The sequence below is a fragment of the Nomascus leucogenys genome, chromosome 4 (genome assembly GCF_006542625.1).
Source record: "Nomascus leucogenys isolate Asia chromosome 4, Asia_NLE_v1, whole genome shotgun sequence".
In the NCBI taxonomy this organism is placed as follows: Eukaryota; Metazoa; Chordata; class Mammalia; order Primates; family Hylobatidae; genus Nomascus; species Nomascus leucogenys.
The window spans coordinates 84758436-84782771 of NC_044384.1; the positions used below are offsets into that span (position 1 = coordinate 84758436).

Consider the following 24336-nt stretch of genomic DNA (forward strand, 5'->3'; position numbering starts at 1 on the left):
TATGGATCAAGTGTCTCCTGTTCTAGGGACTTAGGATGTCAGTGAACAAAATAAAGATCTCTGCCTTTGTGGAGCTTATCCTAGTAGATGTGACAGCAAACCATAGACATAAGTGAAAAATCGAATATGCTGGAAGATGATCAGTGCTATAGGAAAAAAGTAGAACAGAATAAAGGGGATCAGGATGTGGTGGGGTACTTGAAGCTGGTTGCAGTATCAGCGAGGATAATCGGGTAAGCTTCCTTGAGAAGGTGGGATTTGAGCAAAGACTTAAAGGAAGTGAGGTTATGAGCCAAGTGGATGTCTGGGTAAAGAGTTACAGCTCAATAAAGGTGGAGCGGTGCTGCTTTGTTGAAGGATATGAGTGTGGCTATAGTGGAACTAGTGAAGGGTGTGTAGGAGGAGAGAGGCCAGGGCAAGATGGCATTGGCCATCACAGGGACCTTGGCTTTTCCTCTGAGTGATGTGAGAAGTCATTGGAGGGTGCTGAGCAGAGGTGTGACATGCCCTGACTTAGGTGTAATAAAGTCACTCCAGGCCAGGCATGGTGGCCCACCCTGTAATCCCAGCACTTTGGGATGCCGAAGTGGTCGGATCACGAGGTGACGAGATCGAGACCATCGTGGCTAACACGGTGAAACCCTGTCTCTAATAAAAAATACAAAAATTGGCTGAGCGTGGTGGCAGGCGCCTGTAGTCCCAGCTACTCAGGAGGCTGAGGCAGGAGAATGGCGTGAACCCAGGAGGCACAGCTTGCAGCAAGCAGAGATTATGCCACTGCACTCCAGCCTGGGCAACAGAGCAAGACTCAGTCTCAAAAAAACCTAAAAATAAAAAAAATAAAGTCACTCCAGCTCCTGTGTTGGAATAATCTGTAGTGGGGAGGAAGGCAAGTGTGGGAGCAGGGAAACCAGTTAGGAGGCTCTGGTGGTGCATTAGGCAAGAGAGGACATCGTGTTGGTTCTACCTCCTGAGTGTCTCTAGAATTCATTCTTTCCTTGCCATTTTCACTGCCACTGTCCTAGTCCAGACCATCATCATCTCATGCCTGGGAAAATGCAACAGTCCCCTTTCCTGTGCTTTCCTCCTCATCTGTTATCCATACAACGGCCAGAGAGATCTCCTGACACCTGAGCTCACATCTTGCCTTCCCTCCCACACTCTGCCCTTCAGGCATAATGCCCAGTTTGTGGGGCCTCAGGTGTACCATTCCTACCGTGCCCCAGGCGGGCCCATCACCTTTTGCATATGTCTTTCCTTCTTCCAGGAACGTCTTTCTCCTCAAATATCACAAAAAGCATTGCCTACTTCCTCAGGCTGGGTGGAGTGCATGCCATCATGGCTGGCTAATTAAAAAAAATTTTTTTGTAGTGACAAGGTCTTGCTATCAGGTCCAGGCTGCTTTTGAACTCCTGAGCTCAAGCAATCCTCCCGACTTGGCCTCCCAAAGTATTGGGATTACAGGCATGAGCCACCATGCCTCGAAAAAAAGCAGTTGTACTTCTAAGTATTAACAATAAGCAATCAGAAATTGAAAATTTCAAAATACTACTTACATAGCTTCAAAAAATCAAATGTTTGGCCAGGCACGGTGGCTCACGCCTGTAATCCCAGCACTTTGGGAGGCTGAGGCAGGCAGATCACTTGAGGTCAGGAGTTCGAGACCAGCCTGGCCAACACCGGTGAAACCCCGTCTCTACTAAAAATACAAAAACTAGCCAGGCGTGGCTGGGTGCGGTGGCTCATGCCTGTAATCCCAGCACTTTGGGAGGCCGAGGCGGGCAGATCATGCGGTCAAGAGATTGAGACCATCCTGGCTAACACGGTGAAACCCCGTCTCTACTAAAAATACAAAAAAAAATTTAGCCAGGCATGGTGGCAGATGCCTGTAGTCCCAGCTACTTGGGAGGCTGAGGCAGGAGAATGGTGTGAATCCAGGAGGCAGAGCTGGCAGTGAGCCGAGACCGCGCCACTACACTCCAGCCTCGGTGACAGAGCGAGACTCCATCTCAAAAAACAAAACGAAACAAAACAAAAAACTAGCCAGGCGTGGTGGCACGCGCCTGTAATCCCAGCTACTCTGGAGGCTGAGGCAGGAGAATCACTTGAAACCGGAAGACAGAGGTTGCAGCGAGCTGAGATTGCGCCACTGCACTCCAGCCTGGGTGAAAGAATGAAACTCCATCTCAAAAAAAAAAAAACAAATGTTTAATAATAAAATATAATCAAAAATGTGCAAGACCTGTGCACTGAAAAGTATAAAACATTGCTGAAAGTAAAGATCCAATAAATGGAGAGATATACTATATCCATGGATCAGAGCACTCCATACTCCTATGATGTCAATTTCTCCCAAATTGATTTATAGGGTTAATGCCATTCCAATCAAAATCTCAGTAGGCATTTTTAAAAAATTGATGCTGATTCTAAAATATATGAAAATTCAAAAGACCTATAATTTCCAAGACAACCTTGCAAAGTATAAACAAAGTTGGAGAACTTATACTACCTGATTTTAAGACTTATTATAGGCTGGGCGTGGTGGCTCATGCCTGTAATCCCAGCACTTTGGGAGGCTGATGTGGGCGGATCACCTGAGGTCAGGAGTTTGAGACCAGCCTGGCCAACATGGTAAAACCCTGTCTCTACTAAAAATACAAAAATAAGCTGGGCGTGTTCGTGCGCGCCTGTAATGCCAGCCACGAACCTCATCCCAGCTACTCGGGAGGGTGAGGCAGGAGAATCACTTGAACCCGGGGGCAGAGGTTGCAGTGAACCAAGATCCCACCGTTGCACTCCAGCCTGGGTGACAAAATGAGACTCTGTCTCAAAAAAAAAAAAAAAAAAAAGACTACTATAAAGCTACAGTGATTAAGACAGTGTGGTTTTTGGTGTAAAGACAGACATGTAGGTTAGTGAAACAGAATGCAGTCCAGAAATAGAATAACATTTATATTGATTTTTTTTTTGAGACAGAATCTCGCTCTGTCGCCCCGGCTGGAGTGCGGTGGCGCCATCTCCGTTCACTGCAAGCTCCGCCTCCCGGGTTCTCGCCATTCTCCTGCCTGAGCCTCCTGAGTAGCTGGGACTACAGGCGCCCACCACCACGCCTGGCAAATTTTTTGTATTTTTAGTAGAGACGGAGTTTCACCGTATTAGCCAGGATGGTCTCGATCTCCTGACCTCGTGATCCGCCTGCCTCGGCCTCCCAAAGTGCTGGCATTACAGGTGTGAGCTACCGCGCCCCGCAATATATTGATTTTCAATATAGGTAACAAGGCAATTCGATGGTGAAAGATGATTTTTCTTTCTTTCTTTTTTTTTTTTTTTTGGAGACAGAGTCTTGCTCTGTCACCCGGGCTGGAGTGCAGTTGGTGTGATTTTTGTGATTTTGGCTCACTGAAACCTCCACCTCCTCTGAAACCTCCACCTCCTGGGGTTCAAGCATTTCTCCTGCCTCAGCCTCCCAAGTAGCTGGGATTACAGGCACGCGTCACCACACCCGGCTAATTTTTGTATTTTTAGTAGAAACGGAGTTTCACCATGTTCGTCGGGCTGGTCTGGAACTCCTGACCTCAGGTGATTCGCCTGCCTCAGTCTCCCAAAGTGCTGGGATTACAGGCATGAGCCACCGTGCCTGGCTAAAAGATGATTTTTCAACAGAAGTGCTGAAATAATTGGATATCCATACGAAAACAAAAAACCTCATTCCCTACCTTGCATCATATACAACACTTAACTTGAAATGAACCATAGGTCTAAATGTAAAATCTAAAACTATAATATCTCTAGAAGAAGATAAAAAAATCTTAGTAATGTTGGATTAGGCAAAAATGTCTTAAATAGGATACAAATAGCATAAACTATCAAAGAAACAAATTGATAAATTGGATTTAATCCCAACTAAACACTTTAGCTGTTCAAATGACAGTTAAAAGGAGAAAAGTTGGGAGAAAATATTTGCCAAGCGTATATCTGACAAAGGACTCATGTTGCGAATACATAAAGTATTCTTATAACTTAATAATAAAAAAATGAAAAGCTAATACAAAATGGGCCAACATTTTGAGCAGACATTTAATCAAAGATATTCAGATGAGAATAATCCCATAAAAATGTGCCCAACACCATCAATTATTAGATAAATTCATTGAAAGCAATGCCATACTATTACTACTAGAATAGTTAAATTAAAAAGATGTCATACAAAGTGGTGGTAATGATGTGGAACACCTAGAACTCTCTTAGATTGCTGGTGGGAATACAAAACGGTATAGCCATGTTGAAAAAAGGTTTGGTAATTTCTTACAAAGTTAAATATACATTTACCATATGACCCAGCAATTCCATTCTTAAGTTACCCAAGATAAATGCAAATATATGTTCATACAACTAGTGACAGAGAGCATCTCAAGTAGTTGCCAGGGACAGAGGCTGGGGGAGAGGACAGATTGCTCTATGGCACAAGCAAACTTTCTGGATAGTGGAAACATTCTATATATCATGATAGTGGTGGTAATTACCTGACTTATACACGTTTGTTAAAGCACACCAAATTGTGTAAGTGGCTAATCTTATTGTATGTTAAAACTGGCAAATCTTATTGTATTAACATACAATTATACCTCAGTTAAGTTGACATAAAAGTTGTTGAAAGCAAACTTACATTTTGACCTAGATTTTTCCCTTTCAGGAATCTATTTTGTTGAAGAGCTTGTACATGACCCCAAAGATTTTAAGTCCAAGGATGATTGCCACAGCATTGTTTGAAATAGTAAAACAAGACAATGGAACCACATATCCATTAGGGAGAGAATGGTTAGGTCTGTCTTTTAAATTTTTATTTGTTTGTTTGTTTATTGTATTTTTTGTAGAAAGACAAAGTCTTGCCGTGGTTGCCCAGGCTGGTCTCCAACTCCTGAGCTCAAGCAATCCTCTGAGCCTTGGCAACATAGTGAGACCCCCCTCCTACAAAAAATAAATTATCCAGGTGTGGTGGCAGGTGGCTGTAGTCTCAGCTACTCAAGAGGCTGTGGTGGGAGGATTGCTCAAGCCCAGGAGTTCGAGGCTGCAGTGAGCTATGATCCTAAGATAATGCCACTGCACTCCAGCCAGAGTGATAGAGAGATACCCTATCTCTAAAAGAAAGAAAAAGAAAATGGTTAATAAGCACAAAAAATATGTTAAACTCACTGTTCATTAGGGAGATGTAAATCAAAACCATAGAGAGATGATTTCATACCCACTAAAATCATTGTGATAAAAAAAAGACCAACAATAACAAGTGTTGGCAAGATGTGGAGAAATTGGCACCCTTATGTATTTCTGGTGGGAATGTAAAATAGTGTAAATGCTTTGGAAAACAGTTTGGCAGTTCTTCAGTAAATTAAACATAAAATTACCATATGACCCAGAAATTCTACTTCTAGGTATATGTTCAAGAGAGCTGAAAACAACTGGTCATACAAACACTTGTACAAGAACATTCGTAGCAGCATTATTCATAATAGCCAAAAAGTACAAACAACCCAAATGTCCATGAATGGCTAAACAAAACGTAATGTATCCACACAATGGAGTATTATTTAGCCATAAACAGGAATGAAGTACTGCTTCATGCTACAACATTGATGAACCTTGAAAACCCTGTGCTCAGTGAAAAAAGCATTCATATCACTGCACTTATGTTACATGTCCAGAATAGACAAGTCCACACAGACAGAAGTAGTTAGTGGTTGTCAAGGGCTGGTGGCGTGGGGAATGGGGCCTGACTGCTAATTGGTATGGGGTTTATTATTTGAGGAGTGATAAAAATGTTCTTGAGGAGATAGTGGCTATGCTTGCACAATTTTGTGAGTATACTAAAAACGACTGAATTGTATACTTTATTTATTTTGAGACACAGTCTCGCTCTGTTGCGAAAGTTGGAGTGCAGTGGCGCGGTCATGGCTCACTGCAGCCTGGAATTCCTGGTCTCAAGTGATCCTGCCACCTCAGCCTCCCAAGTGGCTGACACTACAGGCACATGCCACCATGCCTGGCTAATTTTTTTTTATTTTTAGTAGAGACAGAGTCTCACTGTGTTGCCCAGGCTGGTCTTGAACTCCTGACCTCAAGTGATCCTTCCACCTCAACCTCCCAAAATGCTGGGATTCAGATATGAGCCACCACACCTGGCTGAATTGTAGACTTTAAAATAAGGAATTGTGGTATGTTAATTACATCAATAAAAAAGGTAAGGAAATAACAAAGACAAAATAGAAATTAAGAAAATAGAGGACAGGCGCAGTGGCTCACGCCTGTAATCCCAGCACTTTAGGAGCCTGAGGCAGGCGAATCATGAGGTCAGGAGTTTGAGAACAGCCTGGCCAACATAGTGAAACCCCATCTCTACTAAAAATACAAAAAATTAGCTGGGCGTGGTGGCGGGCACCTTTAATCCCAGCTACTTGGGAGGCTGAGGTAGGAGAATCGCTTGAATCCAGGAGGCAGAGGTTGCAGTGACCTGAGATCTTGCCATTGTACTCCAGCCCAAGCAACAGTGCAAGACTCTGTCTAAAAAAAAAAAAAAAAAAAAAAAAAAAAAAAAAAAAAAAAAAAAATAGATAAAGTTAAAATAGAATACAACAAAGTTGAAAGCTGGCTCTTTGAATAAGCTAATAAGATAGACAAATCTCCAGAGAGACTGGTCAAGAAAATAAGGTTTGCACAAGCAAATAATATAATGAATGAAAACAGCAATAAACAGACACAGACACAGCAGAAATTTAAAAATAATGAGAATGCAGTAGGTGCAATTTTATGGCAATACATTTGAAAATTTAGGAGAAATAGACAATTTCCTAGAAAATAAAAGATGCACTAAAACTGACCTAAGACACAACAGAAAACATGAATTGATAAGTTTTTTTTTATTTTATTTTATTTTTGAGATGGAGTCTTCCTCTGTCGCCCAGGCTGGAGTGTAGTGGCGTGATCTCGGCTCACTGTAACCTCCGCCTCCTGGGTTCAAGCGATTCTCCTGCCTCAGCCTCCCAAGTAGCTGCGACTACAGGCGCCCGCCACCACACCCAGCTAATTTTTTGTATTTTTAGTAGAGACAGGGTTTCACCATGTTGGCCAGTATGGTCTCCATCTCTTGACCTTGTGATCCACCTGCCTCGGCCTCCCAAAGTGCTGGGATTACAGGTGTGAGCCACCACACCAGGCTTTTTGAGACAGTGTCTTGCTCTATCACCCAGGCTGCTGGAGTGCAGTGGCATGATCAGGGCTCACTGCAGCCTCAAACTCCTGGGTTCAAGTGATCTTCCCACCTCAGCCCTGCAGAGTAGCTGGGACTACAGGCACGCGCCACCGTGCCTGGCTAATTTTTGTACTTTTTGTAGATACGGGCTTTTGCCATGTTACCCTGGCTGGTCTCAAACTCCTTGGCTCACGCAATCCACCTACCTTGGCCTTCCAAAGTGTTGAGATTACAGTCATGAGCTGCTGCGTTCGACTTAAAGTTTTTCAACATTTTTGACAACAACATCTGGATTCTCACATTCTCCCTCCATGAAAGAGAAAATGAGGAACTATTCTCTCTCTTCCATGGTGGAACACTCCAGGTACTTCCAGCCTGGGAGGCCAGACCCTCCAACTTTCCCTGAATGACCCCCCACCAAGAAGTGTGCATTGGATGTGGGACTGACCACACATGAGGTCAGTTTGTCTGTCTGTTGGTCTGTCTAGAATGCCTTTGGACGTCCCTTGCCTCTGATCTCATTCCTTCAATTAACAAACATTTACTGAGGGCCTACTGTGTTCAGGCCCCAGGCCAGGTTCTGAGGACATTGTGGAGAACAAAATACATTCCCTGACCTTATGGAGCTTTCAGTCTCATGGTAGAGAGATCCACAAGCTAATTGCAGGGTATTTGACTATCTGCTGAATGAATGCATTAGTGGAAGAATGAATAAGTAAAAGCTACATTGTCCAAATTCCTGTCCTGTCAGAATTGATGTTGACATTCTTTTTGTTTTTGAGATGGTCACTTACTTTAACAACAGTACTTATACCATGTTATCACCATGAAATGTAAATTCAGGTTAGACAAGAGAATTTCACAAATGTAATAACATTCTATAGTTTATAAAAGTTTGGGTATACTGTCTGGCCAAACCAGCTTGCTCATAAGTCATTAATCAATTCCATTATAGGTAATTTGATTAGTTTAATGTTTGTAATTCTTATGGAAAAAATAAGCAATGCACACATTTAAAAAGTGTTCATTGGGCTGGGCACAGTGGCTCATGCCTGTAATCCCAGCACTTTGAGAGGCTGAGGCCGGCGGATCACGAGGTCAAAATCGAGACCATCCTGGCCAACATGGCGAAACCCCGTCTTTACTAAAAATATAAAAATTAGCCAGGCATGGTGATGTGCACCTGTAGTCCCAGCTACTCAGGAGGCTGAGACAGGAGAATCGCTTGAACCCATGTGGTGGAGGTTGCAGTAAGCCGAGATCACACCACTGCACTCCAGCCTGGTGACAGAGCGTGACTCCGTCTCAAAAATAAATAAATAAATAAAAAGTGTTCATTTACCTTTGCATGAGTGCTTAAATACATATTTCTATCTCAAGATGACATTTAAAAATTATTCAGCTATAACAGCAGCAAAAATATAATTCTGCAATTACAAAATAACTAAACTCGAATCCAGAAGTTATTCTCATGTTTACAACTGTGATTCTTTAATAAATACCACTACTATGCAGCTATAATGTAAGCTTTCTAGATTTGGTTTAAACACACACACATAGATACTGTCAGTTGTGGGAAGCTTTACAAGTTATATTCCATACACTTTTTGGACGGAGTTCTGAAAGAGCCAGCCAGTCCACAAGACAGGCAGAAAAAAGTTAAATTAACTGGGGCAAATAGGACTCTTATATAACATCCAAAACATGTGAGATCCTGCAGCAAACTGGGAGTACTTCAGGGTTGGCCTGTTATCTCCTTTAGAACTAAGTTCATCTTCACGATTGAAGAAGGTGGACATTTCAACACCATTTAGTGCATTTAGGTGACATGTTTCTTTTATGCTAACTTGATTTCCTTGAATGACCTAGTTAGTAAACTAGTCACTAGTAATTCAGTCACCAGGCAAATCAAGCCTGCAAGAAAGGAAGCCAATATTCAAAATGCCATGTTACCATCTAAACCCACTCAAATAGTTTATTTTCCACAATAACACATAACTTCAATAATGAGACGTCTAACTAAAGCAAACTCCTCCAACAAGACCAAGACAGCATCTCTTCTTCTAAGGCTTAGGTTTTGCCCAGAATTCTTGATACATGGAATAGCCCATACCGACAGTCATTGCTCCTACAACAAAGCCTTGGGCTGCCACACGCATGTGGATCAGATGAAGGGACATTTGAGTATTTCCCCTGCTCTTCAATTTGTGTAATCCATATGTAACAAGTGCTGCAAAACCTGCTATTCCAACGGGTACCAATAGTGCCTCTTTAGCTTTATGATGAGGTTTGGATCCCTGAGCTTCATCGTATGAAGAAAGGGAAACATCTGTGTCTGTTGATATAGTGACTGCTTGAAGAATCTCGCAGCCGGGAGCCGTGGCTCACGCCTGTAATCCCAGCACTTTGGGAGGCTGAAACGGGTGGATCACGAGGTCAGGAGATCGAGACCACCCTGGCCAACATGGTGAAACCCCGTCTCCACTAAAAATACAAAAATTAGCTGGGCATGGTGGCGCGGGCCTGTAGTCCCAGCTACTTGGCAGGCTGAGGCAGGAGAATAGCTTGAACCCGGGAGGCAGACGTTGCAGTGAGCCAAGATCGCACCATCGCACTCCAGCCTGGGCGACAGAGCGAGACTCCATCTCAAAAAAAAAAAAAAAAAAAAAAAAAAAAGAAGAAGAAAACCTCTCACACCTGATGTCAACATTCTTTTAGTTAACATTTAACATGTTTTTATTGAGCGCCAAGTATGTGACAGATTTAGAGCAAGGGTTTTTACAGGGCATACAACATAACACCCTGTCCTTCCCTGCCCAAGTTTAGTACCATCTGAAAAACAGACATATATGATAGAGATAAAAATGTTACTTCTGTAACCAATAGAGTTGTTGAGAAAATGCCATTTGAAGTCCCTGTACCCATTCCAGAGTTGCACAGACTTACCCACTCTGCTCCCAAAGGTTTCTCCTTCTTTTGATGTAGGGTAGGCAAGCCCCCAAATAGGGGCTTAGCCTGGGAGGGTTCTTGGCTTTGTCCAGGAAACACTTCCAGGGTGAGCCAGTGCTGTTACACAGACACTTTTAGTGAAGTGGCAGTGCACAGCATCAGCAGATGTGCTGTTCCTTGTACACCAGGGCTACCCCGAGTAGCAGCTCAGAGGCAGTTCTGCAGTCATATTTATACCCACTTTTAATTATATGCAAATTAAGGAGCAGATTATGCAGAAATTTCTAAAAATAGGGTGGTAACTTCTGAATCATTTGGTCATTAACACAGAAAGAGGCAGTAACTTCCAGGTATTACCATGGCAATGGTAAACTGACATGGCACACTGGTGGATGTGTCTTACGGAAAGCTGCCTCCACCCCATCCCTGTTTTAGCAAGTCCTCAATTTGTTCTGGTGTCCCAGCCCCACCTCCAGAATCAAGAGCTGCCTCCTACCTCACTTTGGGTCCCATACATAGTTGCTTCTAACAACTTCACCAAGAAAAGTCTCTTCTCTACTTCTTGGGAGGGGTGAGTGAGAGAAAGTGGGACAAGGCCACTTTTCTGCAGTGTTAGTTACTCCAGAAAAGGCCCACCATGCGGAAACAGATATAATGAGAAATAATCCTTAGTTTGTGTTAATCAAACCCAGTCAGTTATCCAACCAATCAGTCAATTCCTCAATCCAAGCAGCATGAAACTGCACTCCTAGTTAGGTTTGTGGATTATAAATGCTCATAAATTCCTTATCCCTTCCCTCATGGAAAGGTGGGGTTTACTTCTCCATCCCCTTAATTCTGGACTTGGCCTATGACTTGCTTTGAACCAGTAGAATATGGTGGAAATGATGCTGTGTGCAATTCTGGGCTTACCCTTTAAGACAGAACTGGCAGCGTCTGTTTTCTTGGTGGAATTCATGGTGGAATTCAGCCACCATGCTGTGAGGAAGCCCAAGCAGTCCTGTGGGGAGGCCCATGTAGAGGAGAATCAAAGCTCCATTCTCAGCCTTTTGGGTAGGATCAAGTGTAGTATCTGTTTTATCAGTTTAATATCTGATATGTCCTCTATTCGAGGACACAATCTATATTAAATAGATTTTTGGAACTAAGAGATGGAATAGGAGCTTGCCCCACCCACTCCACACATTTACCTAGCATTGCAGTACTTCCAGGAACAGTGTACCCCTAAGGGGAGATAAAGTTTAAAAATGAAAAAAATAGGGAATGAAAAGCTCTAGTCCTACCATCCAATTGGCTTGGGGAATTTAAATAAATAAATAAATAAATAAATAAATAAATAAATAAATAGCTCTAGCCAACATCAACTTGCCAGCCATTGGAGCGCACCATCTTTGAAGGGTCCTCCAGCTCCAAGGATGGAGCTGGAGGCACAAGAAGAGCTGTCTCAACCAGGCCTTGCCCAAATTGCATAATGGTAAGAAAATAAATGATTGTTATTGTCATAAGCCTCTAGGTTTGAGAGTGGCTTGTTTCACAGCCCTAATCTAATTTGACTCTCTGTTCTCGGCCCCAGACCCAGGGCCTGCTACAGAATAAGAACTCAGGGAGTGTTGAAGAAGTGAGTCAACAAATGATTGGGCTGAACGTGGTGGCTCACACCTATAATCCCAGCACTTTGGGAGGCCGAGGCAGGTGGATCACCTGAGTGAGGTCAGAAGTTCAAGACCAGCCTGGCCAACAGGATGAAACCCCATCTCTACTAGAAATATAAAAATTAGCCAGGTATGGTGATGCGCACCTGTAATCCCAGCTACTCAGGAGGCTGAAGCAGAAGAATCGCTTGAACCCAGGAAGTCGAGGTTGCAGTGAGCCAAGATAGCGCCACTGCACTCCAGCCTGGCCAACAGAGTTAGACTCTGTCTCAAAAAAAAAAAAAAAAAAAAAAAAGATTGGATTGTCTAAGTGGGTGATGGATGATTGAATGGTTGGATAAGTGAATTGTGTTAAGCCTGACAGGTCTAGAGTGATGAGCTGTGGCAGAATCAGGGACTCAGAGTCCAGCAGCTTCAAGGAGGATGAGAAGCCATCTCTGCTGGAATTGTTATAAATAATTTCCTGGGAAGGGTCCCTGGCAGATCTACTTGGAGTGGCATGTCACAGGCAGTGCATACTCAGCTGCTCAAGTGAGACACTAGCTGCAAGCCCAGAATCTGGAAAGTTCCACAGTGCAGTGGGCCCAGGCTTACTATCCCTGCTGGAACCACACGAGCAGAAGGAGTGCCCGAGGGCTGCTACCTGTCTCCCTTACATTGGTTCCAAATGTAAGTCTCACATGATTGAAACCGTGGAAGGAGGCTGGGCACGGTGGCTCTCACCTATAATCCCTGCACTTTGGGAGGCCAAGGGGGCGGATCACCTGAAGTCAGGAGTTCAAGACCAGCCTGACCAACACGAAGAAACCCCATCTTTACTAAAAATAAAAAATTAGCCAGGCATAGTGGCACATGCCTGTAATCCCAGCTACTTGGGAGGCTGAGGCAGGAGAATCACTTGAACCCAGGAGGCGGAGATTGTGGTGAGCGAGATCACACCACTGCACTCCAGCCTGGGTAATAAGAGTGACACTCAGTCTGAAAAAAAAAACTAGAAGGAATATCTGGAACTCATGCGTTTTTTTGTTTGTTTGTTTTTTTGTTTTTTTGTTTTTACCGTTCCAGCCTCTCTGGTCCAGGCAGCCAGCTGGGAGGAGGCTCAGTGATAAGTGTGAGCTTGCTAATCTGACAAGGGCCTTTCTAAGGGGGCATTTGGATTTCTGCATTATCTGCCTCCAGCCTGCCTCCTAACCCCACCAAATCCTCATCATGCACTTCGTTATTTATTTATTTATTTATTTATTTTTGAGACGGAGTCTCACTCTTGTCGACCAGGCTAGAATGCAATGGCATGATCTCGACTCACTACAACTTCCACCTCCCGGTTTAAGCAATTTTCCTGCCTCAGCCTCCTGAGTAGCTGGGATTACAGGCACCTGCCACCATGCCCAGTTAATTTTTGTATTTTTAGTAGAGATGGGATTTCATATGTTGGCCAGGCTGGTCTCGAACTCCTGACCTCAGCTGATCCACCCATCTCGGCCTCCCAAAGTGCTGGGACTACAGGCATGAGCCACTGTGCCCGGCCCTCATCATGCACTTTGTATTGTGGTCAAACTTAACTTGTCTCATTCCCCAAACTCTGCTTGCCTCTTCAGCCTAGCTATCTTCACTTTTGCTCAAACCTATATAAAGTAGCATGCTTTTCCCTTTCTTCTTTGTCTGGAAAATTCTTAGTGCACACCCTTAGACATTTCCAGCATTAGCCATGAACCTGAGTGAGTCTCTCCCCACCACATGGTGCCTACAGCATTTGTCCCTATGTGAACACAGCCCCTATGACCCTGCATTGTAATCACTTCTGTGGCTGTGACATCCTTCAGGGCAGGGCTGACAATAATAAAAATAACTACCACTTACACGCTGTGATAGTTTGAATAACTCACACACCCCTTATGTTGGGCAGTTACAGTTTTAACCTTTATGTCAATTCTGAGTCAGGTACTATTATCATATTGGTTTCATAGATGAAGAAACTGAGGCTCAGAGAGATTAAGTAACTTGCCTGAGGTTTGCCCAACTAATAGGGAAAGACAAAGTCAAGATTTAAGCCCAGGTCGGGTGCGGTGCCTCACGCCTGTAATCCCAGCACTTTGAGAGGGCAAGGGGGTGGATCACCTGAGGTCAGGAGTTCGAGACCAGCCTGGCCAACATGGTGAAATCCCATCTCTACTAAAAATACAAAAATTAGCCGGGCATTGGGGGTGGATGCCTGTAGCCCCAGCTACTCGGAAGGCTGAGGCATGAGAATTGCTTGAACCCAGGAGGCAGAGGTTGCAGTGAGCCAAAATTGCGCTACTGCACTCCAGCCGGGGTGACAGAGCGAGATTCCTTCTCAAAAAAAAAAAAAGACTTAAGCCCAGACAGGGTGGCCTCATGGCCCTTCTCTCAACCCCCACGCTTTGTAACAGGTCCATTTTCTCATCCCCATGGCAACTAGCCATTTTATTACTGAGAAAACAGATATTCTTGAGGTTACAGAAAGGAAGAAAAATAAGAAAAGAAAACAGATGTTCGGAGAGGCTAAGAAAGTCAGCCAGAGTCACCCTGCTGGCGTGTGGCCGGGAGGCACTCTGTCTACTTCCCTGACACTGCGCTGCACCTCCAGTGAGGGCCTGTGGTGACTTCTTCCTCCTATCGAAGCAGTGTCTCGGGGCTGAGTCATTCCCAACAGTTTCTGTGCAAAGCCAGGGAACAGCCACCTCAGGCCCCTTGGCAGGCTGCCACCCTAGGCAGTTGTCTCGAGTCTGGGTGTCCTCGGAGGGCAGAGCAGGGACTGGAGGCTGATGTCTCTTCCCTCTGCCAGGGCGTGGGCAGCCAGGTAGTGAGGCCACATTAGGACTCAATTCAGGCTGGCCTGAGCATCTGAGAAAGGGAAGTAGGATAGAGGGGCAGGCTGGGGACAGATCCATGGGCAACATAGATCACCCAAGACTAGTACAAAGAAAGGGGCTGGGGCACTAAGGTACAGGTTGGGCAATCAGCACACAGTATGTGCCAGGTGCAGGGCTGGGTGCTGGGATTCCGGGGTGAGCAAAAAGACACCTGCTCTCATGAGACTCTTGCCCAGTGCAGGAAATTCAGAGCACATACCTTTTCTCCTACCGCTCACACTTGCTCCTCCTGCCTTTTCATTTTTCCTTCCAGCTAGAATGGGTGGAGTTTCCCTCTTCCCATTCATTCACTCAATTATTCACCCAAGTATTTATCCAGTGCCCACCTTGAACCAGGTCTTGTTCTAAATGTTGTGAATGTATTAGCAAATGAAATAGAAAAATCCCTCCCTTATGAAGCTTACAGAATATTAAAGACAAAAAATAAACCAGGAAGCACGTAGAGAAGTGATGACTTTGAGAAATCAAGAAGGGAGAGGAGGCGAGCAGAAGAGGAGGACCCAGAAGCTTTGAAAGGAAGAGAGAGGTTGGGCGTGGTGGCTCATGCCTATAATTCTAGCACTTTGGGAGGCTGAGGCAGGAGGATCACTTGATCCCAGGAGTTTGAGACCAGCCTGGGCAACATAGTGAGACTCTGTCTGTATAAAAAAATATAAATAAAAAAGAAAGGACGAGAAAGATGGCCGCTCCATTCTAGTAGGAGAGGAGGCAGAGAAAGTGTGTACAGGTGCAGATTCAGGTAAAATAGAGGAGAAGAAAAAGGGAAAGAGGCTAGGCGCAGTGGCTCACACCTTAATCCCAGCATTTTGGGAGGCCAAGCGGGGTAGATTGCTTGAGCCCAGGAGTTCAAGACCAGCCTGGGCAACATGGTGAAACCCTGTCTCTACAAAAAATTAGCTGGGCTTGGTGGCACGCACCTGTGGTCCAAGTTATTCAGGAGGCTGAGGTGGGAGGATGGCTTGAGCCCAGGAGGCAGAGTTTGCAGTGAGCAGAGATCGAGCCACTGCACTAAACAGCCTTGGTGACAGTGAAACCCTGTCTCAAAGCAAAGAAAGAAAAAGAAAAAGGGAAAGAAGGCATGTTGGAGCTTTGCAGAGAGAGGAGAGGGTGTGATTAGTTACCTCAGAAAGTGGAAATGTGATTCTGAATGACATTTTTGTAAGAAAAAAAGTGGAAATGCGAAGTTTCTAGACATCTGCAGTGCGATTGCCAGGAAACATGAATGGCCAAGGAGTTTTGTAGCTGAGTTGAAAGTGAAACAATCCTCTGGCTATCTGATTTCCTCTTCTTCCAGTACACGCATCAAGTAGGATGGTTCAACCAGGACTTGAGACTCCCAGGTGAGGTGGTTTTAGGAATGCCCATGCATTCTAGATGCTCCTCCTTTCTTTCTTTCTTTTTTTTTTTAGACAGAGTCTCGCTCTGTCGCCCAGGCTGGAGTGCAGTGGCGCAATCTCGGCTCACTGCAACCTCTGCCTCCCGGATTCAAGTGATTCTCCTGCCTCAGCCTCCTGAGTAGCTAGGATTACAGGTGCGTGCCACCACGCTTGGCTGATTTTTGTATTTTTAGTAGAGATGGGGTTTCACCATGTTGGTCAGGCTGGTCTTGAACTCCTGACCTCATGATCTGCCTGCCTTGGCCTCCCAAAGTGCTGGGATTACAGGTGTGAGCCACCGTGCCCTGCCTGATACTCCTCCTTTCAAGACACGGAGCCTCGCTCCCCTCCCCCGAATGTAAACTGGACTTAGTGACTCACTTCTAAAGAATAGAATCAATGAAAGTGATGGTGAGAGACCTAGGAGAGCTGGCACAGACACACTTTGGATTCCTGTCTGCACTGTCTCTTGGATCTCTTGCTCTGGAGGAAGCCAGCTGCCATGTCATGAGACACTCAGCAGCCCTGTAGACAGGTTCGCATGGTGAGGAACTGAGGCCCCCCAGCCAACAGCCATGTAAGTGAGCTACCTGGGAAAGCGATCCTCCAGCCCCACACAAACCCTCAGAAGATGGTAGCCCTGGCCAGAATCTTGACTGCAAACCTCATGAGAGACTGTGAGGCAGAACCTCCAAGTTAATGCTCCCACATTTCTGATCTACAGAAACTGTGAGATAGTAAATTGTTTTTTTCATTTAAACCACAAAGTGTGGGGTAATTTTTATTTATTTAGAGCAAAGCTGACACATTCCAGATAAGGCTCCCAAACTCTAGATGCTGTCTCAACAACTGGCCCAAAAGACTTTCTGCGCCGCCACTGCCTCTCCTGCTGCTCCTTGCCTCAAGCCCCCTACTACATGGTGTGATATGCACTTGTGGGGTCCAGTTCACTGCACATGGCAGGATGTACTCTCTGCAATCCTTGAGATTGTTCAATTTTCTCCTGTAATCTGTTAAGGGGGCAAATCAGATTCATCAATTTTCTCATCTCTAACCTTATATTTTTAGAATAAATCCAGCTTGGGCACACTGTGTTCTCTTCCTATATATTACCAGATTCATTTTGCTAATAATTTGCTTAGGATTTTTCCATCTGTGTTTATGAGCCTGCAGTATTTCTTTCTCATGCAGTCTCCATAACGTTTTCATGTCAAGAACACTACCCTTATGACATGTGGAGGGGAGGTCCTTCTTTTTTTCAATACTCTGGAAGAATTTATACAAGATAGAATTATTTGTTTTTTCAATGTTTGGTTAATCTTACTGGTGGAGCCATATAAGCCTGGAGTTTTCTTTGTGGTAAGACTTTGTCTACTTATTCAATTTGTTTAATGTTATAGGACTAATCAGGGTTTCTATTTCTATTTGTTTTAGTTTTGGTACACTATATTTTTCTATAAGGTCTTATTCATTTTTATATACATCTAAATATAAAAGGGCTCTTCAAAAAGTTCATGGAAAATGCATCTTATGAAAAAACAATGCATGAATTTCAAAATTTTTTGGTACCAAAATAAACTCATACTGACTTGTTATAACATGTCTGGGGCTGGGTGTGGTGGCTCATGCCTGTAATCCCAACAGTTTGAGAGGCCAAGGTGGAAGGATCACTTAAGCCCAGGAGTTCAAGACCAGCCTGGTGGACAAAGTGAGATCCTGTCTCTATTACAAATTACATTTTTTTTTTTCTTTTTGAGATGGAGTCTCACTCTGTCACCCAGGCTGGAGTGCAGTGGTGTGATCTCGGCCCACTGCAAGCTCCGCCTTCCGGATTCTCCTGCCTCAGCCTCCCGAGTAGCTGGGACTACAGGCCCCGCCACCATGTCTGGCTAATTTTTTATATTTTTAGTAGAGACGGGGTTTCACCATGTTAGCCAGGATGGTCTCGATCTCCTGACCTCGTGATCCACCTGCCTCGGCCTCCCAAAGTGCTGAGATTACAGGCGTGAGCCACCACGCCTGGCCAAAAAAATTTTTTTTAATGCCTGGGTCAGGTGCAGTGGCTCATGCCTGTAATCCCAGCAGTTTGGGGGGCCAAGGTGGGTGGATCACCTGAGGTCTGGAGTTTGAGACCAGCCTAGCCAACATGGTGACACCCTATCTCTACTAAAAATACAAAAATTAACCAGATACGGTGGCTCACGACTGTAATCCCAGCTACTCAGGAGGCTGAGGCAGAAGAATCACTTGAACATGGGAGGCAGAAGTTGTGAGCTGAGATTGTGCCATTGCACTCCAGCCTGGGCAACAAGGGTGAAACTCTGTCTTAAAAAAAAAAAAAAAAAAAAAAAAAAAGAAACTGTGGAAGGAATATCTGGAACTCATGCTGCTTTTTTTTTTTTTTTTTTTTTTTTTAAACCGTTCCAGCCTCTATTGTCCAGGCAGCCAGCTGGGAGGAGGCTGGGACAGATGCTCAGTGACCAGTGTGGGCTTGCTAATCTGACAAAGGCCTTTCTAAGGGGACATTTGGTTTCTGTATGATCTGCTTCTAGCCTGCCCACTAACCCTGCCAAATCCTCATCATGCACTTTGTTATTTGGTTTTTGTTTTTTGAGTTAGAGTCTCAATCTTGTCGACCAGGCTATAGTGAGTCGAGATCGCACGCACTACTGCACTCCAGCCTGGGCAACAGAGTGAGACTCCATCTCAAAAAAAAGAAGGGCTAGGCGCAGTGGCTCATGCCTGTAATCCCAGCACTTTGGTAGGCCGAGGCAGGCAGATCATGAGATCAAGAGATCAAGACCATCCTGGCCAACATGGTGAAACCCCGTCTCTACTAAAAATACAAAAATTAGCTGGGCATGGTGGCACACATCTGTAGTCTCAGCTACTCAGAAGGCTGAGGCAGGAGAATCGCTTGAACTTGGGAGGCGGAGGTTGCAGCGAGCCGAGATCGCGCCATTGCACTCCAGCCTGGCGACAGAGCAAGACTCAGTGTCAAAAAAAAAAAAAAAAAAAAAAAGATAGAGAAATATAAAAAATAAAAAAAAATTTTTTTAATGTCTGAACAGGATCTAGTTTGAGACACTAAGAAGGATAAGACATCAGTTTTAAAATAGTCCCTATGGAAGGAACATGAATTATGTTAAAACTGAAGCAAGAACAAAGATGAAATTTATGGTGAAGCATGGGTGGAAGGATGAAGAGATCGCTGATGCTTTATGAAGTTTATGGAGATAATGCTCCAAAGACATCAACAGTTTACAAGTAGGCAACTTATTTTAAGAAGGGCTAAGATGATGTTGAAGATGAAGTGTGCAGCAACAGATCATCCGCAACAATTTGTGAGGAAAAAATCTTATTGGTGCCCTAATTGAAGAGGACCAATGATTAACAGCAGAAATGATAGCCAACACTAAGCCACCTTAATTATACAATTCTGACTGAAAAATTTAAGTGAAGCAAATTTTCCACTCAATGGATGCCAAAACCATTGCATCCAAATCAGTTGCAGGCAAGAGCAGAGCTTTGAATGGAAATTTTAAACAAGCGGGATCAAGATCCTGAAACATTTCTTTGAAGAATTGTAACAGATGAAACATGGCTTTCGCAGTAGGATCCTGAAGACAAGGCACAATTAAAGGAATGGCTACCAAGAGATGGAAGTGGTCCATTCAACTCAAAAGCAGACCAGTCAAGAGCAAAGGTGATGGCATCAGTTTATGGGGATGCTCAAAACATTCTGCTTGTTGACTTTCTGGGTGGACAAAGAATGACAACATCTGCTTATTATGAGAGTGTTTGGAGTAGCCAAAGCTTTCTCAGAGAAACCCCCAGGAAAGCTTCACCAGAGAGTCCTCCACCGTGACAGTGCTCCTGATTATTCCTCTCACCAAATAAGGTAAATTTTGTGAGAGTTTCAATAGGAAATCATTAGGCATCTGCCCTACAGTCTGGATTTGGCTCCTTATGACTTATTTTTTTTTCTTTTTCTTTCTTTTTTTTTTTTTTTGGAGACGGAGTCTCGCTCTGTCACCCAGGCTGGAGTGCAGTGGCATGATCTCGGCTCACTGCAACCTCCACCTCCTGAGTTCACGCCATTCTCCTGCCTCAGCCTCCCGAGTAGCTGGGACTACAGTCGTCTGCCACCACGCCCGGCTAATTTTTTGTATTTTTTAGTAGAGACAGGGTTTCACCATGTTAGTCATGATGGTCTGGATCTCCTGACCTAGTGATCTGCCCGCCTTGGCCTCCTAAAGTGCTGGGATCACAGGCGTGAGCCACCGCTCCTGGCTCAGAAAAAAAAAAATCTTTAAAGGGCACCTATTTTTCTTTTTTTTTCTGAGATGGAGTCTCGCTGCGTCACCCATGCTGGAATGCAGTGGCACAATCTTGGCTCACTGCAACCTCTGCCTCCCCAATTCAGGTGATTCTCCTGCCTCAGCCTCCTGAATAGCTGGGACTACAGGCACACGCCACCACACCCAGCTAATATTTTGTATTTTTAGTAGAGATAGGGTTTCACCATGTTGGCCAGGCTGGTCTTGAACTCCTGACCTCAAGTGATCCTCCCCCTTGGCCTTCCAAAGTGCTGGGATTACAGGTGTGACCCACCATGCCCAGCCGAGGGCACCCATTTTTCTTTAGTTAATATAAAAAAAACTGTGTTGACATGGTTAAATTCCCAGGATCCTCATTTCTAAAGAGATGGACCCAATGATACCATTGCTTACAAAAGTGTCTTAATCTTGTTGGAGGTTATGTTGAGAATCAAAGTTTATATTTTTTTATTTTTATTTTTATTTATTTATTTATTTATTTATTTATTTGAGGTGGAATCTCACTCTGTCACCCAGGCTGGAGTGCAGTGGCGTGATCTCAGCTCACTGTAACCTCTGTCCTCTGAGTTCAAGCGATTTCCCTGCCTCAGCCTCCTGAGTAGCTGGGATTACAGGCGCCTGCCACTGTGCCCAGCTAATTTTTATATTTTTAGTAGACATGGGGTTTCACCATCTTGGCCAGGCTGGTCTTGAACTCCTGACCTTGTGATCCACCCGCCTCGGCTTCTCAAAGTGCTGGGATTACAGGCATGAGCCACCGCGCCCGGCCTATATTTTTTTATTTTTATCTTTCAATTCAATTTTTCTACAAACTTTTTGAATATACAGGTTGAGTATCCCTCATCTGAAATGCTTGGGATCAGATATGTTTCAGACTTTTTTTTTGAATACTTGCATATATAATGAGATTTCTTGGGAACGAACCCAAGTCTAAACACAAAATTCATTTATGTTTCATATACACCTTATACACATAGCCTGAAGGTAATTTTTTTTTTTTTTTTTTTTTTGAGACAGCATCTCGCTCTGTCACCCGGGCTGGAGTGCAGTGGCACGATCTCGGCTCACTGCAAACTCCACCTCCCAGGTTCACGCCATTCTTCTGCCTCAGCCTCCCGCGTAGCTGGGACTACAGGCGCCTGCCACCACGCCTGGCTATTTTTTTGTATTTTTAGTAGAGACAGGGTTTCACCGTGTTATCCAGGATGGTCTCGATCTCCTGACCTCGTGATCCGCCCGCCTTGGCCTCCCAAAGTGCTGGGATTACAGGCGTGAGCCACTGCGCCCGGCCTGCCTGAATGTAATTTTATATATGTCATATCAGTGCTTAAAAAGTTTGGATTTTGGAGCAGTTTAGATTTTAGATTTTCAGATTAGGGGTGTTTGACTTGTATTAAATTAATATGTATTCCTTACATAAAATATAACTATAAAAGTTGGCAGGCCGGGCATGGTGGCTCACCCTTGTAATCCCAGCACTTTGGGAGGCTGAGGTGGGCGGATCATGAGATCAGGAGATCCAGACCATCCTGGCTAACACAGTGAAACCCCGTCTCTACTAAAAATAAAATACAAAAAAATGCCGGGTGTAGTGGTGTGCGCCTGTAGTCCCAGCTACTCGGGAGGCTGAGGCAGGAGAATGGCTGGAACCCGGGAGGCGGAGCTTGCAGTGAGCCGAGATTGCGCCACTGCACTCCAGCCTGGGCAACAGAGCAAGACTCCGTCTCAAAAAAAAAAAAAAAAAAAAAAGTTGGCATAAAGTTGTTCATGATATCCTCATATTTTTATTATCTAACATCTAAAAAGGAGTTATATATCCTTTTTCATTCTTGTTACTATTAATTTGTGCTTTCTCTTTTAAAAATTATTTGGAATCAATCTTGCCAGAGGTTTGTCAGTTTTATTGGTTTTATCAAAGAACCAAATTTTGACTTTTCTAATTCCATTGTGTTTTCAATTTTGTTAATTTCTGTTCTCATCTTTATTATTTAATTCCTTCTACTTTCATTAGGTATATTTTGCCATTCTTTTTTTAAAAGCTATTTATTTTGAAATAAGTTTAGGCTTAATAAAAAGTTGCAAAAACAGTGCAGAGAGTTCCTGTATAGTTTCCACCACACTTCTCTTAATGCTAACATCTTACACAACCATAGGACAGTTATTGAAGCCAGGAAATTAAGAATTGATATAATATTATTAGCTAACGTTACAGACCTTATTTATTTATTTATTTATTTATTCACTTATTTATTTATTTTGAGACAGATTCCTGCTCTGTTGCCCAGGCTGGAGTGCAGTGGCGTGATCTCGGCTCACTGCAACCTCCGCCTCCTGGGTTCAAGGAATTCTCCTGTCTCAGCCTCCCAAGTTGCTGGGACTACAGGCGCATGCCACCACACCAGCTAATTTTTTTGTATGCTTAGTAGAGATGGGGTTTCACCATATTGGTCAGGCTGGTCTCGAACTCCTGACCTCAGGTAATCCACCCGCCTCAGCCTCCCAAAGTGCTGGGATTACAGGCGTGAGCCACTGTGCCTGGCCCAGACCTTATTTTAATTGTGTCAGTGGTCCCACTAATGTCCTTTTCCTGGTCTAGATTCCAATCCAAGATTCTGGATTTTGTGTAATTGCTCTATTGGTCATTCATTCTGGTGTAACAATTACCCCAAAATGTAGTAGCTTCAAACAACAAACATTTCTTATCTCCTGGTTTCTGTGGGTCGGGAATTTGGGAGCTGCTTAGCTGGGTCTGTCAGGGTCTCTGACTAGGTAGCAGTCATGAGGCCAGCCCAGCTGGGGTCATCTGAAGGCTTCACTAGGACTAGGTCCGCTTTCAAGATGGTGCCCCAAGGCTGGGCGCAGTGGTTCACGCCTGAAATTCCAGCACTTCTGGAGGCCTAAGTGGGCAGATCACTTGAGGCCAGGAGTTTGAGATCAGCCCGGCCAACATTGTGAAACCCTGTCTCTGCTAAAAATACAAAAGTTATCCAGGCATGGTGGTGCACACCTGTAATCCCAGCTACTGAGGAGGCTGAGGCAGGAGAATTGCTTGCACCTGGGAGGTGGAGGTTACAGTGGGCTGAGATTGTGCCACTGCACTCCAGCCAGGGCAGCAGAGACTCTGTCTCAAAAAAAAAAGAAAAAATGCAAAATGGTGCCCCACACAGCAGCAGGAGCTTCAGTGTCTTGCCAGGCGGGCTTCTCCACAGTGTTGCCTAAATGGCCTTATGACAGGAAGCTGGCTTTTCCCAGAGAACGTAACAGATTTCTCAGAGAAAGTAAGGAAGCTGCAAAGTTTTTGATGGCCTAGCCTGAGAAACCACACTGCAGTGTTTCCACCATATCCTATTGGTGTACAGGTCAACCCAATTACATGAACCCCAGGCTGATTCAGGGGCCACCTTGGAGGCTGTCTGCCACAGGCATCGTGTCTCCTTAGTCTCTTCCACTCTGGGACAACTTCTCAGGTTTCTTTCTTTCTTTTTTCTGAGACAGGGTCTCACTCTGTCGCCCAGCCTGGAGTGCAGTGGCCTGATCACAGCTCACTGCAGCCTCAACCTCCCTGGGCTCAGGCGATCCTCCTACCTCAGCCTCCCAAGTAACTGGAACTACAGGCACGTGCCACCACACTTGGCTAATTTTTTAATTTTTTGTAGAGATGGGGTTTCGCCATGTTGTCCAGGAGTCCAGGCTGGTCTCAAACTCCTGAGTTCAAGCGATCCGCCTGCCTTGCCCTCCCAAACTCCTGGGATTAGAGGCGTGAGCCCCTGCACCCAGCCTCTGGTTTCTTCTTCTTCCATGAATTTGACACTTTTGAAGAGTACCAGCCAATTATTTCATGGAACATCCCTGAATTATTTTGTGTTTATGTGAGGTTTGTAA

The 24336-nt window shown here is 44.5% G+C and overlaps 1 non-coding gene and 1 pseudogene across 1 annotated transcript; one reads left to right on the top strand and one right to left on the bottom strand.

Moving 5' to 3' along the window:
• Window positions 1-9306: 9306 nt before the first annotated feature.
• On the bottom strand, window positions 9307-10709 carry LOC100603697 (annotated as a pseudogene).
• Window positions 10710-11225: 516 nt separating this feature from the next.
• Window positions 11226-11419, top strand: LOC115835011. Its single transcript, XR_004029979.1, has one exon. It is a non-coding gene; the product is annotated as a U2 spliceosomal RNA (small nuclear RNA).
• The last annotated feature ends 12917 nt before the right edge of the window (window positions 11420-24336 follow it).